Source organism: Stegostoma tigrinum, chromosome 11 (assembly GCF_030684315.1).
Source record: "Stegostoma tigrinum isolate sSteTig4 chromosome 11, sSteTig4.hap1, whole genome shotgun sequence".
Taxonomy (NCBI): Eukaryota; Metazoa; Chordata; class Chondrichthyes; order Orectolobiformes; family Stegostomatidae; genus Stegostoma; species Stegostoma tigrinum.
The window spans coordinates 67,701,604-67,717,037 of record NC_081364.1 but is presented as its reverse complement, the minus strand read 5'-3'; positions in this window follow the sequence as shown (position 1 = coordinate 67,717,037).

Here is a 15,434-nt window from a genome sequence, read left to right as displayed (position 1 = left end):
CTGTTCAGTTCCATTTGAGCGTAACTCAGACGTCTGTCCCAATCCTCAGGATATTCATTGTTTTAAGAGTCTGATGTTATTTCTCTTTGAAATGCCCCGTGTTTGTGGATGATACACAATTGTGTGCTGATACATTTTAGACCTGAAACTGAAACTTCAGCACTTTACTTAGTAGTTTGCAATAAATTGGATTAGGTTAGATTCCCTACAGTGTGGAAACAAGCCCTTTGCCCAACAAGTCCACACCGCCCCTTGCAGCATCCCACCCAGACCCATCCCCCTATACCCACACACCCCTGAACACTACGGGCAATTTAGCATGGCCGATCCACCTAGCCAGCACATCTTTGGATTGTGGGAGGGAACCGGAGCACCTGGAGGAAACCCACGCAGACTCGGGGAGAATGAGCACACTCCACACAGATAGTTGCCTGAGGCTGGAATCAAACCCGGGTCCCTGGTGCTGTGAGGCTGCAGTGCTAACCACTGAGCCACCGTGCTGCCCCAAAATAAGAAAAACAGAGTCCATTTGCCCACTACGACCTGAGCTGTTGATTACCCTCAAAGGCTCTCAGGAAACCAACTTGTCACATCCTGAGCTGTCAGGATAAACATGGATTGTAGGATTGTAGTTTCTCCATGGCTACTCACTAGTGAGTATGGGATTTAAAGGGGCTCGTTGGATTGTGTATTGATGGTCCCTCACCATGCTGTGAAAGCTGGCCAGTAACAGTGCTGGTTTGTTAGAGCTTGGGTTTTGGGTGCTTGTCCCACCATCGAAATTTCATGTGGTACCTGTGATCTCTCCTAATGATATCTGACCAACCCCAGTATCCTAGTGAACTCCTGCTGTACTCCTGCTTTGGCAAGTTTATCCCTTCTTAGGTAGGGAGACCAAAACTCTACACACTAACCCAGCTGTGGTGTCACCAAGGACACCTTTTCTGAGGATGATGACTTCAGCTTGTACAAGGGGGCATAGCTGCAAAGTGAGTGGTGATAGATTTAAGACAGATGTCAGAGGCAGATTTTTTACTCAAGAGAGTGGTAAGGGCATGGAGCGCCCTGCCTGCCAATGTAGTTAACTCAGCCACATTAGGGGCATTTAAACAGTCCTTGGATAAACATATGGATGATGATGGGATAGTGAAGGGGGAGGGACTTAGATTAGTTCACAGGTCGGTGCAACATCGAGGGCCAAAGGGCCTGTTCGGCACTGTACTGTGCTATGTTCTATGTTCTTAGGCTCTGTATGACTACAATAAGACATCCCTACATTATGTTGAGATTGTACAGGATGTTGGTGAGGCCTTTTCTGGAGTGTTGCGTCCCGGTCTAGTCACCTGTTATAAGAAGGATGTTATTAAACTGGAAAGGGATCAGAAAAGAGTTTCCAGGATGTGGCTGGGTCTGGAGGGTTTGAGTTATAAAAATAGACTGCTTAGGTCGGGGACTTTTTTTCTCTGGCCCATAGGAGGCTGAAGGATGACCTCACTGAAGATTATAAAATCCAGAGAGGCATAATAAAGTAAATAATGAAGGCCTTTTCCGTAAGGTGGGGCTAGTTTGGTTTTGGGAACATGGTCAGCACGGACTGGTTGGACTGAAGGGTCTTTTGCATGCTGTATGACTCTATAACTCAATCCTCCTGCCATGAAAAGTATCATTTGCCTTTCCAATTTCTTGTCATAACTGCCTCTCCACTTCCATTGACTAGTGAGTGAAGACACCTAGATCCCTTTGTATTCCACTCTTCCAAATCTATCACCATTTAAATAATATTTAGCCTGTCTGGTTTTCACACTGAAGTGTAAAACTCCACATATAGCCACATTGTGCTGTCCCTGCCATGTGTTTGCCCACTCACTCAATTTGTTTAAATCACCTTGAAGACTGCTTGCATTCTGCCCACAATTCACAGTCCCACCTTAGTCTTGTGTTGTTAGCAAATGTGGAAATGTTGTATTTATTTCCAATATGTGTATATAATAAAGCTGGGGCTCAAGCACTGATCCGTGCAGTAGCCCATTAGTCAGTGCCTGCCTCTCAGAACAAAAAACCTATTTACTCCCACCCTCTTTCCTGTGGTTCTCCTTTATCCATTCTACCAGTTACGCCCTCAAAAAACTCCACTAGATTTGTTAAGATTGTTAAGCATTCTCCATCAGACGGTTCAGGAAATTTGACACGCCCATAAGGTCTCTCATCAACTTCTACAGATTCAGCATTAAAAGCATACCGTCCAGGTGCATACAGCCTGGGATGACCAGAGATAATGGGAACTCCAGATGCTGGAGAATCCAAGATAACAAAGTGTGAAGCTGGATGAACACAGCAGGCCAAGCAGCATCTTAGGAGCACAAAAGCTGACGTTTCAGGCCTAGACCCTTCATCAGAGAGGGGGATGGGGACACGGTTCTGAAATAAATCGGGAGAGAAGGGGAGGCAGACTGAAGATGGATAGAGGAGAAGATAGGTGGAGTGGAGAGTATAGGTGGGGAGGTAGGGTGGGGTTAGGTCAGTCCGGGGAGGACAGACAGGTCAAGGAGACAGGATGAGGTTAGTGAGTGGAAAATGGAGGTGCGGCTTGAGGTGGAAGGAGGGGATAAGTGAGAGGAAGAACAGGTTATGGAGGCGGGGACGAGCTGGGCTGGTTTTGGGATACAGTGGGAGGAGGGGATGAGCTGGGCTGCTTTTGGGATGCAGTGGGGGAAGGGGAGATTTTGAAGCTTGTGAAGTCCACACTGATACCATTGGGCTGCAGGGTTCCCAAGTGGAATATGGGTTGCTGTTCCTGCAGCCTTCGGGTGGCATCATTGTGGCACTGCAGGAGGCCCAGGATGGACATGTCGTCTAAGGAATGGGACGGGGGGTTAAAATGGTTCATGACTGGGAGGTGCAGTTGTTTATTGCGAACTGAGCGGAGGTGTTCTGCAAAGCGGTCCCCAAGCCTCCACTTGGTTTCCCCAATGTAGAGGAAGCCACACCGGGTGCAATGGATACTGTATACTACATTGGCAGATGTGCAGGTGAACATCTACTTAATATGGAAAGTCATCTTGGGGCCTGGGATGGGGGTGAGGGAGGAGGTGTGGGGGCGTGTGTAGCATTTCCTGCGGTTGCAGGGGAAGGTGCCGGGTGTGGTGGGGTTGGAGGGCAGTGTGGAGCGGACAAGGGAGTCGCGGAGAGAGTGGTCTCTCTGGAAGGCAGACAAGGGTGGGAATGGAAAAATGCACCTCCCAGTCGCGAACCATTTTAACTCCCCCTCCCATTCCTTAGACGACATGTCCATCATGGGCCTCCTGCAGTGCCACAATGATGCCACCCAAAGGGTTGTAGGATCAGCAACTCATATTCCACTTGGGAACCCTGCAGCCCAATGGTATCAATGTGGACTTCACAAGCTTCAAAATCTCCCCTTCCCCCACAGAGGAGCAGGAAAGCTGACATTTTGGATTGAGACACTTCTTCAGAAAAAAGCTAAAAAAAAACTTCCATCCACGGACTCTATTTACATGGCTCGCTGCCGCACAAAGGTGGCCAGCATCATCAAAGACCCATCGCACCCCGGTAATGACCTCCTACAACCTCTTCCTTCAGGCAGAAGATACAGAAGCCTGAACACTCGCACCAGCAGGTTCAGGAACAGAGATCATAGGAACTGCTGGTGCTGGAGAATCTGAGATAACATGGTGTTAAGCTCGATGATCACAGCAGGCCAAGCAGCATCAGAGGTGCTGAAAAGTTTGACGTTTTGAGTCAAGACCCTTCTTCAGAACCGACAGGTTCAGGAACAGCTTCTTTCCAGCTGTTATCAGACAGATGATTGGGCTCTAGCCTCAAATCATGTAGCCTGCAACGTAACTCATTTGCCTCTAAATCTTTTTGATCTGTACATCCTTTGCTAGCTATGACTTTCCTGGGCTGCTCACAAACAAAGCTTTTCACTGTATTTCAATAAACGTGACAATGAAATCAAAATCAAAACCAAATCGAATGAAGGGCTCAAACACAAAATGTTGACTTTCCTACTCCTCTGAAGCTCCACACTGTGTTGTCTCTGATTTCAGCATTGACAGTTCTTACTATCTATGAAATTTGTTAAGATTTGTTTATTGGCCTTTTATAAACCCATGCCAGCTTTGTCTAGTCTCCTTAATGCTTTCTACATGCTCTGTTATCACACTGTTTATACTACACGCTGACACTTTCCCCATGACTCATGTCAGGCAAAATGGTCAGCAATAATATCAGAGATAATGGGAACTGCAGATGCTGGAGATTCCAAGATAATAAAATGTGAAGCTGGATGAACACAGCAGGCCAAGCAGCATCTCAGGAGCACAAAAGCTGACGTTTCGGGCCTAGACCCTCTGATGAAGGGTCTAGGCCCGAAACGTCAGCTTTTGTGCTCCTGAGATGCTGCTTGGCCTGCTGTGTTCATCCAGCTTCACATTTTATTAAAATGGTCAGCAATTCTGTTTTTGCTGTAATTGGTGCATTCTCCATGGCAACACCCCACCAATCAGAGACCACTTGGCAGCCAATCAGCACTTCCATGTGCTGTGTTACTTCAGTACTGTTGTGATGCAGAGGTGCCAGTGTTGGACCTGAGCGGACAAAGTCCGAGGTTACACGACGCCAGGTTATAGCCCAACAGGTTTGGGTGGAAGCTTTCAGAGCACAGTCTCTTCAACAGGTGCAGTGAGAGAGAGAACACACAAAACTAGAGTTTATAGGCAGAGAGATCAAAAGATCATACAACTGGTGTGAATGGAGTGTCAGATAGTAGGTCTCTGCAGGTGACCAAGGGTGTTAGATAGCGAGCCAAGGGCCAACAACTGAATAACTAGTGAAGGGATGACCTATACTTAATCGGATTCATTGAAGCCGAGGTATATTAAAAAATAACAATAAAGTGGTGCTGGAGACAAACCAAATGGCTGGAATAACATGATAGGTATAAGAGTCACATGCTGAGGGTCTAACCAGAGTTACAAGCAATCCAAAGCTATACAAGCTAATTATGGTAGAGATGTCATAACAAGTTATCAAGGTGATGGCGTTAAAACAGAGCAGTAAGGAAGGTTATACAGATACAGTATAGTTCGGTGGGATCACCTGTAGTGCTACATGAACCCCAGACCCTGTGTGAGGCTGTCCCCATGGGTACCGAACTTAGCTATCAGCCTCTGCTCAGTGACTCTGGGTTGCTGTGTATCCCAAAGTCCACCTTGGAGAATGTTCACCTGAAGATCAGAGGCCGAATGTCCTTGATGACTGAAATATTTCCCCACTGAGAGGGAACATTTGTGCCTGGCAATTGTTTCAGAGTGTCCATTCAGCTGTTGTCATAGCATCTGCATGGTTTCACCAACGTTCTATGCCTCAAGGCATCCTTTCCTGCAGCGTATGAGATAGACAACATTGGCCGAGTCACATGACTATCTGCTCTGCATGTGCTGGGTGATGTTCCCACGTGTGATGGTACTATCCATGTTGAAGATCTGACATGTGTTGCAGAGGTTGTCATGACAGGGTTGTACAGTGTCATGGTTGATGTCCTGAAGGCTGTGAATAATGGTCTGTTTAAAGTCTGGTGGTTGTTTGAAGGTGAGAAGTGGCAGTGTGCGGAAGATCCTGGTGAGGTCTTTATCATCATTGATAATGTGTTGATGACTGTGAAGAACATGGTGTAGTTTCTCCATCCTGAGAAGTACTGGACGAAGCAGGGCACCCTATCTGATAAATCCTGTATCTGTCTTCTGAGGAAATCATTACAGATTTTTGCTGTGGCACTTTGGAACTGGCGATCAGTGAGTTCAGCATCATATCCTGTTCCTGTGAGGGCATTCTTCAACACCTTTAGGTGTCCATCTCGTTCCTCCTCATCCGGACAGATCGCGTGTATGCATGGGGCTTGTCAGTAGGAGATGGCTGTTTTAATATGCTTAGGGTCGAAAGAGAAGAGTACAACATTGTGAGGTTATCCGTAGGCTTGCGGTAGAGTGATGTACTGAAGTGTCCACCCTTGACGGAGACATATGTCCAAGAATGGGACAGATTCTAAACAGTAGTCTACGGTAAGTCTGATTGTGGGATGAAACTTGCTGGTATTATAATGTAGTTGTTTCAGTGATTCCCATGAGTCCAAAGAAAGAAAATGTCATCAATGTATGTGGTGTACAGTGTTGGTCAGAGGTTCTGTGCAGCAAAAGAAGTCTCGTTCAAACCTGTGCATGAAAATGTTGGCATATTGGGGAGAACATCTGGTCCTCATGGCTGTTTCCATGTGTTTGGATGAAGAATTGATTGTTGAAGATGAAGATGTTATGGTTGAGGTGTACGGTGGCATCTGGAAGTTGGCAGTTGTCGATATTGAGTACTGAGGCTGTTGTGGTGATGCCGTTTATGGATGTGAGTTTGCTCGCTGAGCTGGAAGGTTCGTTTTCAGACTCTTCGTCACCATTCTAGGTAACATCATCAGTGAGGCTCCAGTGAAGTGCTGGTGTTATGTCCCGCTTTCTATTTATGTGTTTAGGTTTCCTTGGGTTGGTGACGTCATGTCCTGTGTTGATGTCATTTCCTGCGTTGGTGATGTCATTTCCTGTTCTTTTTCTCAGAGGGTGGTAGATGGGCTTCAAATCAATGCTGTTTATGTGGGCGATGCTGGTGTAGAGTGCCAAAATGACCATTGTGACCAGGAATGTTCCTGGTTTGACTGGTCCATGGTGCTGAGTTCCTGTAAGAAATCTGTAGGGTCACAACAGAAGCTGGGGGTTCCCCGTATGATGGGTTTCAAGATACCCTTGACATAGCCAGAGAGGTTCTCAGACAGCGTCGCAGTGCCTGATATGATGGGACGTCCAGGTGTGTAGGCTTTGTGTATCTTTGGAAGGCAGTAGAAGTCCCCTATATGCGAAGTATGCGGGATGAGAGTGTGTAGGGTACTCTGAAGCACTGATTAAAAATCTTGACCAGGCTGTTTATTTCCTGGGTGCATTCTTTGGTCGGATTGGCAGGTAGTTGTCTGTAGTGTTCCTGGAAGTTCAGTTGTCTGTGCACTTCTTTGCAGTAGTCTGTTCTATTCTGTATGGCAATGGCTCCTCTTTTGTCTGTTGGTTTGATAACAATGTTGTGATTGGCCTTGAGAGCACTGATGGTGTTGGGTTGTGCCTGGGTGACATACTGTGCTATCCTTGTGAGTGCGGCTGATGAATCTGCTGTTAAACGCATCTCCTGGCAGCTTGAGCATCCAGGTTAAACCTAGGGCATCAGCCCTCTGGAGGTTTCCAATTCGACTCCTTCCTCTGTTCGCTGCACCGTGGATCTCTCTGTCGACTATTCGATTTTATGGTTGTGTCATTGGGCTCACTGCCAATATTTTGGGGGCTGTGGGAGAATTCCCTGAGCCTCTTTCACCTAATGAATTCTTCCGCATCTGCTGCGAGACCATTGGCATCCATCTTGGTGGTGGGGCAGAAGGCAGAAATTGAGCCCTCGGCTGAGAACTTCAATCTCATCTGCTTAGAGGGGACGGTCAGATAAGTTGACAATGGTTTTTCCCTGCGGTGGTACCGCTTTCAACTGTGGTACCAGGGCAGGCTTGGTTATTGCTGGTGGTGATGTCAAGTTTCTCCAGCAACTTGTACTTTGTGTGTATGTAGCTGGTGTAGTTCCATTGGCTCGTATGTTTTGCAGTGTCTTGTAACTGTGCTGCTATATCTTGAGAGCAAGCTGAGAATATAGTTTCAAGCTCGATTTCACGGCCACGGTGCTTGCTATAGAGTCGGTGTACAAGATGGTTAAGGAGTTTGCGAGAGGTGTGACAGCAAAATCTCTCAACGTGTTGCATCAGTGTTGTAGGTCAACTTGAGTGGGTTTGTGATCTGTAGTCCTTTTGGGATCTTTTGTGTTTCATATAGAAACCTGAAGTCTGTGTGGATATGCTGTGGAGATCCACTCCACTTTGAGCCAGCAATTGGTGGTGCCGGTGTTAGACTGGGGTGGACCAGGTCAGAAAACACACAGCACCAGGTTATAGTCCAACAGGTTGATTTGCTCCTTCGTCAGGTGTGGTGACAGCAGGCCACGCAGACATGGTTTATTGGCAATGAGATCAAGGGCAAACAGATCAAAAGACCTGACGCGAATTGAGTGTCAGATAATAAGTCTCTGCAGGTGACCAAGAGTGTTAGACGTTGAGTCAAAATGTCAACAGCTGAATAACCAGCAAAGGCATGACTATAATCTGACTAAATGAGGCAGAAAGGTCGTTATGAAAAATTAAAAATAAGGTGGTGCTGGAGACAAACTAAATGACTGGAATATCATGATTGGCATAGGAGAAGCATGCCGAGGCTCTAACCAAAGTAATAAGCAATCCAAAACTGTACAAACTAGTTAAGGTAGAGAGATCAACAACATGTTACTAAGATGATGGTGATAAAACAGGGCAGTAAGGAAGGTTATACAGATACAGTATAGTTTGGCGGGGTCACCTGCAGTGTGACGTGAACCCAAGGTCCTGGGTGAGGCTGTCCCCAAGGGACCAAACTTAGCTATCAGCCTCTGCTCGGTGACTCTGCATTGTTGTGTATCCCAAAGTCCGCCTTTAGAATGTTTACCTGATGATCTGAGATCAAATGTCCTCGACTGCTGAAATGTTACCCATGAGAGGGAACATTTGTGTCTGGCAATTATTGCAGAGTGTCCATTCATCTGTTGTCATAGCATCTACATGGTTTCACCAATGTACTATGCCTCGGGGCATCCTTGCTTGCGTCATATGAGATAGGCAACATTGGCCAATCTAATTGAAAGCCTTGTGCTGTTCCAATCTTCCTTATACTCACCCCCAGCCAAGGGTGGGGTTCAGTAAGCTACGCTTAGAAACTCGACTGTTTCTTTTTAGTTACTTTGTTGGCTGCCGTATTCCCAACATGCATTTCAGCTACAGATTGACCACATCCAAAAACAGCGCAAACATCATGTTGTCTACCACCCCGAAACACCCACTGCAGTTCCACAGCTGTTGTTCAAACTCCAAAGCTCAGACCGGATAGTACTTCCTGCACATACAGGACACAGGAAGTGTCCCATTGTTCCCAAACAGCACATAGTGCTTACTCCGGCAAAGGGGAGATGGGGATCAGAGCTGGCCTGCTGTTCATCGCTCTGTTAGACTTGACAAATGGCTACAACAATTACTGATAATTATAATAATTTCCCTTCTGGCTGGCAGGAGAAAGGGGTCGGGGGACATGACTGGACAATATACAAACTCTTACACATACAGACAGTCACCCGAGGCTGGATTCGAACCCGGGTCCCTGGTGCTGTGAGCCACCATGCTACCCCTAACAGTTTGCCACCCAGCTCATAAACAAATACATTAAAAAAGATCAGTACCTGGTGCTACGATGTTGTGGCCATAACAGAGACATGGGTTTCTCAGGGGCAGGAATGGTTGCTGGATGTTCCAGGGGTTAGAGCATTTAAAAAGAATAAGGAGGGGGGAAAAGAGGAGGGGGTGTAGCACTACTAATCAGAGAGGGTATCACAGCTACAGAAGCTTCCATTGTCAAGGAAGATCTACGTACCGAGTCAGTATGGGTGGAAATTTGGAACAGCAAGGGAGTAGTCACCTCGTCAGGGGTTTACTACAGGCCCCCCAATAGCAGTAGGGAGATTGAAGAAAGCATAGGTCGGCAGATTTTGGAAAAGTGTGGACGTAGTAGGGTTGTTGTAATGGGTGACTTTAACTTTCCCAATATTGATTGGAACCTCCTTTGAGCAGAAGATTTGAATGGAGCTGTTTTTGTAAGGTGTGTTCAGGAAGGTTTCCTAACTCAGTACGTTAACAGGCTGACGAGGGGAGAGGCCATTCTAGACTTGGTGCTTGGAAACGAGCCAGGTCAGGTGTCAGATCTTGTGGTGGGAGATCATTTTGGTGATAGTGACCATAACTGCCTCACATTCTACATAGCTATGGAGAAGGAGAGGATTAGGCAAAATGGGAGGATATTTAATTGGGGAAGAGGAAACTATGATGCGATTAGACATGTGTTAGGAAGCATGGACTGGGAGCAACTGTTCCATGGCAAAGGCACTATAGACATGTGGAGACTGTTTAAGGAACAGTTGTTGCGAGTGATGAATAAATATGTCCCTCTGAGACAGGCAAGAAGGGGTAAGATAAAGGAACCTTGGATGACGAGAGCGGTGGAGCTTCTCGTCAAAAGGAAGAAGGTAGCTTACATAAGGTGGAGGAAGCTAGGGTCAAGCTCAGCTCTAGAGGATTACAGGCAGGCGAGGAAGGAGCTCAAAAATGGTCTGAGGAGAGCCAGGAGGGGGCACGAGAAAGGCTTGGCAGAACAGATTAGGGAGAAGACAAAGGCATTTTACACTTATGTGAGGAATAAGAGAATGGTCAAAGAAAGAGTAGGGCCGATCAGGGATAGCATAGGGAACTTGTGTCTGAGGAGGTAGGGGAAGCCCTAAATGAGTTTTTTGCTTCTGTCTTTACGAAAGAAACAAACTTTGTAGTGAATGAAACCTTTGAAGAGCAGGTGTGCATGCTGAAATGGATAGAGATAGAGGAAGCTGATGTGCTGAAAATTTTGTCAAACATTAAGATTGACAAGTCGCCAGGCCCGGACCAGATTTTTCCTCGGCTGCTTTGGGAAACGAGAAATGCAATTGCTTCGCCACTTGCGAAGATCTTTGCATCCTCGCTCTCCACTGGAGTCGTACCTGAGGACTGGAGAGAGGCAAATGTAATTCCTCTCTTCAAGAAAGGAAATAAGGAAATCCCCAGCAATTACAGACCAGTAAGTCTCACGTCTGTCATCTGCAAGGTGTTAGAAAGGATTCTGAGGGATAGGATTTATGACCATCTGGAAGAGCATGGCTTGATTAAATGCAGTCAACACGGCTTTGTGAGGGGCAGGTCATGCCTCACAAACCTTATTGAGTTCTTTGAGGATGTGACTAGAAAGGTTGATGAGGGTCGAGCTGTGGATGTGGTGTATATGGACTTCAGCAAGGCATTTGATAAGGTTCCCCATGGTAGGCTCATTCAGAAGGTCAGGAGGAATGGGATACAGGGGAACTTAGCTGTCTGGATACAGAACTGGCTGGCCAACAGAAGACAGCGAGTGGTAGTAGAAGGAAAATATTCTGCCTGGAAGTCAGTGGTGAGTGGTGTTCCACAGGGCTCTGTCCTTGGGCCTCTACTGTTTGTAATTTTTATTAATGACTTGGATGAGGGGATTGAAGGATGGGTCAGCAAGTTTGCAGACGACACGAAGGTTGGAGGTGTCGTTGACAGTATAGAGGGCTGTTGTAGGCTGCAGCGGGACATTGACAGGATTCAGAGATGGGCTGAGAGGTGGCAGATGGAGTTCAACCTGGATAAATGTGAGGTGATGCATTTTGGAAGGCCAAATTTGAAAGCTGAGTACAGGATTAAGGATAGGATTCTTGGCAGCGTGGAGGAACAGAGGGATCTTGGTGTGCAGATACATAGATCCCTTAAAATGGCCACTCAAGTGGACAGGGTTGTTAAGAAAGCATATGGTGTTTTGGCTTTCATTAGCAGGGGGATTGAGTTTAAGAGTCGTGAGATCTTGTTGCAGCTCTATAAAACTTTGGTGAGGCTGCACTTGGAATACTGCGTCCAGTTCTGGGCGCCCTATTATAGGAAAGATGTGAATGCTTTGGAGAGGGTTCAGAGGAGGTTTACCAGGATGCTGCCTGGACTGGAGGGCTTATCTTATGAAGAGAGGTTGTCTGAGCTCGGACTTTTTTCATTGGAGAAAAGGAGGAGGAGAGGGGACCTAATTGAGGTATACAAGATAATGAGAGGCATAGATAGAGTTGATAGCCAGGGACTATTTCCCAGGACAGAAATGGCTAACACAAGGGGTCATAGTTTTAAGCTGGTTGGAGGAAAGTATAGAGGGGATGTCATAGGTGGGTTCTTTACACAGAGAGTTGTGAGAGCATGGAATGCATTGCCAGCAGCAGTTGTGGAAGCAAGGTCATTGGGGACATTTAAGAGACTGCTGGACATGCATATGGTCACAGAAATTTGAGGGTGCATACATGAGGATCAATGGTCGGCACAACATTGTGGGCTGAAGGGCCTGTTCTGTGCTGTACTGTTCTATGTTCTATGTTCTAAGTAGCCGTCCAACACATGGAATGCATGTCAACTCAAACTGATGTTTTCATCTTGGTTTTCCAAATTCAACACACACTCACAAACACAAACACGCACATCCCTTCCAGCAGCCCCCACCCCAAACCGTCCCACTCTCCCTGCCTTCTCTCTGTCCACATCCTTACTCAGGTTCAAGCCAGATCTCTCTATCACATTCTCATGCTGGGATTGGCACTATGCTCTTGCAGCAGGACCCCACTGAAGGAGGGAGTTGAGGCGAAGGGCAGCGGGACACAATTTCCAAAATTATCAGCATATGAAACGCAAAATGGTGTGACTCAGAAGGTGGTGTGTGAGCTGCCTTCTTGAACGGCTGCAGTCCTCCTGCTGTGGGTTGACACACAATGCCCTCAGGGAGGGAATTCCAGGATTTTGACCCAGCGGCAGTGAAGGAACGGCAATATATTTCCAAGTCAGGATGGTGAGTGGACTTGGAGGGGAATTTCTGTACACAAACCATTGAAGATAACAGAGCGGGTTGAGAGGGCATTGAATAAAGCGGTAATGACAAAAACAGAAAACGCTGCAGATATTCAGAGGCAGAAAGAGTTAGCACTTCAACCTGCCTGCCTCTCCTACTAACCTCATCCCGCCCCCTTGACATGTCCGTCCTCTCCTGACTGACCTATCCCCTCCCTACCTCCCCACCTACACTCACCTCTACTGGCTCCATCCCAGCCTCTTTAACTTGTTTGTCTCTTTTCCACTTACCTTCTCCTCTATCCGTCTTCGATCCATCTCCCCCTCTCTCCCTATTTATTTCAGAACCCTCTCCCCCTTCCCCCTTTTTTGATGAAGGGCCTAGGCCCGAAATGTCAGCTTTTGCGCTCCTGAGATGCTGCTTGACCTGCTGTGTTCATCCTGCTCCACACCTTGTTATCACCTGCGGAGTGTTTTGTTTTGCGTTTTTATTGCAGATTGTCAGTTTCTGCACTTCGTAGAGCATCCAGGATGCTGGGGCTTTATGAATGGAGTCATCCAGAGTGAAAACAAGGAAGTTATTTTAAGAATTAGAATCCACCCCACATCCCCCATCAGCTAAAGCATTGTGTCTAATTTCAGGCCCAAGACTTAGAAGGATGTGATGCCTCTGGAGAATTTAGCAGACAACCTGAATGCTTCTGGGAATGAAGGATTCTGGTTTGGTCACAGACAGGATGAAAAGCTGCAGTCAGGAAGATCTACAGCACAGGAAAAGACCTCTCAGCCCTTTGTGCCCATGATAGTCAATACAGCCACCTAACTAATTTAGCCCCATTTTCCAGCACTTGGTCCATAGCTTTGTATGCCTTGACATCACAAATGTACATCTAAATACTTTTTCAATGTTATGAGGGTTTCTGCCTCTATCATCCTTACAGGCAATGAGTTCCAGATTCCCACTGTCCTCTGGGTGAAAAAGCTTTTCTTCACATCTCCTTTAAACCTCCTGCCCCTTCCCTTAGAGGTATGTGCCTGGATCATTGATCCCTAAAACAATGGGAAAAGTTCGTTTCTGTCTTCTCTATTTGTACCCCTCATAATTTTATACGTCTTAATCATGCCCTCTCTCAATCTCCTCTGCTCTAAGGAAATCAACCCCAGTCCGTCCAATCTCTCTTCATGACTGATCAAGAGGGGACATGATTGAGATGTATAAAAGTATGAGGGTATAGATGGGGTAGACTGGAAGAACCAATTCCCCTTGATGGAAAGGTCCATGACTGGGAGATGATACAGTGAGAAGTGTTGTTTTGTGTTGTCCACAGGCAGATTTTTACCGAAATAAGTGTATCAGAGTAGGAAAACAGAGAGCAGAATGCAGTGTTTCAGACGCAAAGAAGGTACAGAGAGAGAGAGATCAATGTTAACATTTGAGAGGTCTGTTCAGCAGGGAAGAAGCTGCTCTTGAATCTATGTGTATCCAAACTTATGTATCATCTGTTCGACAGAAAAAGGTGGAAGGGCTTTTTGATTATGTTGGTTGCTTTTCTGAGGCAGCGGAAAGTACAGATGGAGTCAACGGAAGGAAGGCTTTTTTTTTGTGATGGAGTGGGCCATGCTCATGGCTCTCTGTAGTTTCTTGCGAAGAGGAGTTGCTATACCATGTTGTGATTCAACCAGGTAAGATGCTTTCTGTCGTGCATCTATAAAAATTGCTACAGACAACACAGTGTGAAACTGGAGGAACCCAGCAGGTCAGGCTTTATTAGAGGAGCAGGAAAGTCGATATTTCGGGTTTACACCCGTCATCAGAGCTGACTGTCCTGCTCCTTTGATGCTGCCTGCCTGCTGTGTTCCTTTAGCTCCACACCTTGTTACCTCGGACTCCAGTATCGGCAGTTCTTGCTACCTCTATAAAAATTGCTAAGAGTCTTTGAGGACATTGCTGAATTTCCTTAGCCTCCTAAGGTAAGCAGAAGAGTTGTTGTGTTTTCCTGAATGTAGCGTCAACATGGCTGGACCAGGATAAATTGTTGGTGATCATCGCTCCCAGCAATTTGATGCTTTCGATCATCTCCAGCTCAGCACCATCGACGCAGACAGGGGTGTTTAAGGTAAGGGCTAGGAGGTTTAGAGGAGATGTGACAAAAAACATTTTCACTCAGAATGGTGGGGCTCTGGAACTTTCTGCCTGTAAGGGTGTCACAGAGTCATAGAGACCCATAGCACAGAAAACAGCCTTTTAGCTCATTGCATTTAAACCAGTTAAAAATAGCCACATATTCTAATCCAGAACTTGGCCCATAGCCTTGCATGCGAGTGCACTTTAAATACCTTCTAAATGTTATGAGGGCTCCATGCATAAATTACTACTGTGGTCCTTAATGGGCCCTGCTCTTTCTGTTGATATACTTCTACTCTTAATGTGCTCGTTAAACAATTTAGGAATTTCCTTTATCTTACCAGCATGCTTCCATATGCCTTTTAAACTTTCCTAATCTCCTTTTTAAATTCCCTGTTGCACATTCTATGGTCCTGCTGTTTTGAGCCCTCAGAATCCACAATAATTATCAAATCTCTTCAGTGAAAACAGGCCATTCGGCCTATTGAGTCCACAGAGACCCACTGAAGGGCATCCCACGCAGACTCATCCCCAAGCCTTCCCCTGCATTTCCCACGACTAACACACCCAGCCTACACACCCCTGAACACTACGGGCAATTTAGCATGGCCAATCCACCTAACCTGCACATCTTTGGACTGTGGGAGGAAACCGGAGCAGCTG